Here is a 3037-nt window from a genome sequence, read left to right on the forward strand (position 1 = left end):
AAGTAGAATCCAAATAAAATCAATAGGAAAAAACGTCATAATTTATATTTGTGATTTAGAGGTAGGGAAGATTCTTTTTAAAATACCTGAAAAGCAAAATCCTCAGGCAAAATTTCGTTGACTACAATTACATCAAAATGAAGTATTTTTGTTTAATGAAGAAAAGTATGGAGACAGTTAACAGAGTAATGATGAGCCATATGAAAATGTTTGCAGTAGCTAAAACTGAATGTACAAATATACAAGGAATCTATTTACGTCCATAAGAGACAGATAACCCAAAAGAAAAACATGGGCAGAAATATTATAGGCAATTAAAACAGAATAAATCTCAAGAGCTAATAAAGAAATCAAGAGATGTTCATACTCAGTAGTAATCACAGAATGAAGTGAAAACAACAATGCAATGTCATCTTATCCCTGCTAATTTGGCTAAAATGTAAAATTAGACAATCCCAAGTGTTGGTAGAATGTAGGGACATAGGAACCCCCATGCGGTCCTGGTGGGAAACGAATGATGAAAGAATCTCAAGAGCTATCTGCCAGCATTTAGTCAAATCCAGTTTCCACACACGGCTCCATAGCACACAGATCTTCTCCCACAGATCTACAAGTGAAAAACCTGAGAATGCCATTGTCACCCTGGTTACCGTGACGGGGATTCAAGGCAACCTGAGTGTGTTCCACCAACCGGGAGAGTGGACAGGTCAGTATGGGTGGATACTCATGGAGTTTCATTAAACATTTAAAAAGAATGGACTAGATGTTCACAGAGCACCATGGTTGGTACTTCAGGGCTAAGCAGAAGTTAAATCAGATCTATAATTTCCATGATTTCCATAAAATTAAAATTGGCACATAGAACAAAACATGTTTTGTAAGACTTCATATAATCAAATAATACATATGAAATATATTAGAATGCCGGTGAGTGAGGAGAATGGAATTTGATAATGGGGACAAATGAAGAGAGAGAGAGAGAGACACAGAGACAGAGAGAGAGAAAGGGGGTGGGAGGGAGGAAAGGATGGGAAAAAGTTCTTTCTCTTTTGAAACAATTCGAAGGAAATTGCCTCAAATGGAGGTAACGATACCAGAAAAAGCACATAGCCAGGAAAGCATAACTCTGTAAAAACAGAGGCAAACAACCCAATTTGAATAGAACTGAGTATTTCAAGATGAGCAGCAGAAGATAAGCCTGGAAAGGTAGGTTGCTAGGCTTGAACTTGGACTATTTTTATTTGTGTTTAGCTAAAAAACAAGATATAAGATTTACTAATATTTACTACACGAACTGACCCTGGAACTCTGGCTTACACCTGAAGACATATGGGATCCATGTGGAAGAAAATGTTTACAAAGAACCAACTTCTCTGTCATTTCTCCTAAAATCTGCCCTAAATCTCTCCTGTCTGCATGCAGCTAACATCTACGGGCACTTCCTATGCCTCTGTGATGTCATTTCCTTTTGTAGCTATGAGTTCCCTGCAGTGTTTGTGCTTTGCTCAGCCCAGGCTTTCTGATAACAGATGTGATTTCCAGCTGTGTCTATATACCAACCACAGCGGGTTCATTAATAACAATTATTAAGTACTTTATGTTACAAATTGAGCCTGTAGCAACAGAGAAAACATCCAGTCCCTTGTTTTATGACCTCTTGTCAGAGCTAAGTACAAATTCCCATTATCTCAGCGTTATCAGCACTATAAAATGGATCTAAGCATGAGTCATAAATAAAATTTTCAAACAGCTCAATCATTCTGGAAAGAACAGATTATAAATTAACACTTGACGATGTAATGTTATATGTGAATTTAAATAATAGTTTAGGCCTTCCTGTCAGCTAATTATGTAAATTATTATTTTTAAGACTTTCATTTGTAGTTGTATGGCTGGCGCATTCATTTAAACACGCAATTAGAATTCAATAAATATGCAGGCCATGCGCTGCCTTCGAATAACCCAAGAATTCCTACTAATGATGTATGAAGAACAGTGAAAATGAAGAGAGAAAAGTTTCAACTGAGAGAATATCTCCTAGGATTATAGGGAGTAGGAAAAAAAATCACATTTTCTCTGAATACTATATTTTACAGGAGAAATCATTAAATTGGGGAAGATGAATTGAAGAGGGGCCACAAACTGTATCGTTATTGGTTCCTGGGTGGAAGCCTATATAGATTTTCAGTCAATTGTAAAAATATTTATTTAGTTATCGCTCTGTGTTGGGTCCAAGCTGTCTTAAATGATGAAGACAGAACAGAAAGATAAACTGAACGCATAAATTTAATTGTAAGAGAAAAATAGCCAATAAACACATGAAAATTGTCAAAACTCACAAAACATGCAAATGAAAACCACACGATGTTATTTTTCCTGTTTTAGGAGTTAATTGTAGTATTAAGGAGGAGGCAGTGAAATAGCACCTGATGGTCTGCTAGAAGATGGATGAAGGGATCCACACCTGGAAGGCCATTTGGCAAGGCCTACCAAGGGTTCTAAAAGTCCATTACTCTTTTTCAGTTGAGATATAACTGACGTACAACATTATATCAGTTTCAGGCATAAGACATAATGATGTGATATCTGTGTATGTTGCAAAGTGATCACCACAATAAGTCAAGCTAATAACCAAAAATATGGAGCACTTCACAGGTACGCATGTCATCCTAGCGCAGGGGCCATGCTGATGTCTGTATCGTTCCAATTTTAGCATATGTGCTGCCAAAGGGAACACAAGTGTCCATTACTTTTGATGAGTAATTCTAACTTTGGAAAATCTATTAGCTACAGGTTTAGTACATGAAGTTCAGGACACTGAATTTATAATGGGAAAAAAAAGAATAGCAAATAATAAGCTCCATTAGGGCAATGAGGGACTAGCTAAAATAAAGTCTAAAATGAAATGCTTAATAACTCATGACACACCCATGTGATGAACCCCTGTGCTGCCCATCAAAAATTATTTTGTGAGGTCTTTTTAATATAAAATGTTATGAATAGTATAATTTCAAATAGTAATCATATTATGAAGTTT

The 3037-nt window shown here is 36.2% G+C and overlaps 1 non-coding gene across 1 annotated transcript; it reads right to left on the bottom strand.

Moving 5' to 3' along the window:
- Positions 1-2633: 2633 nt before the first annotated feature.
- LOC148090779 (U6 spliceosomal RNA) lies at positions 2634-2737 on the bottom strand. The gene has a single exon (XR_015716269.1). It is a non-coding gene; the product is annotated as a U6 spliceosomal RNA (small nuclear RNA).
- Positions 2738-3037: the final 300 nt, after the last annotated feature.

This window comes from Miniopterus natalensis, chromosome 20 (genome assembly GCF_054644295.1).
Source record: "Miniopterus natalensis isolate mMinNat1 chromosome 20, mMinNat1.hap1, whole genome shotgun sequence".
In the NCBI taxonomy this organism is placed as follows: Eukaryota; Metazoa; Chordata; class Mammalia; order Chiroptera; family Miniopteridae; genus Miniopterus; species Miniopterus natalensis.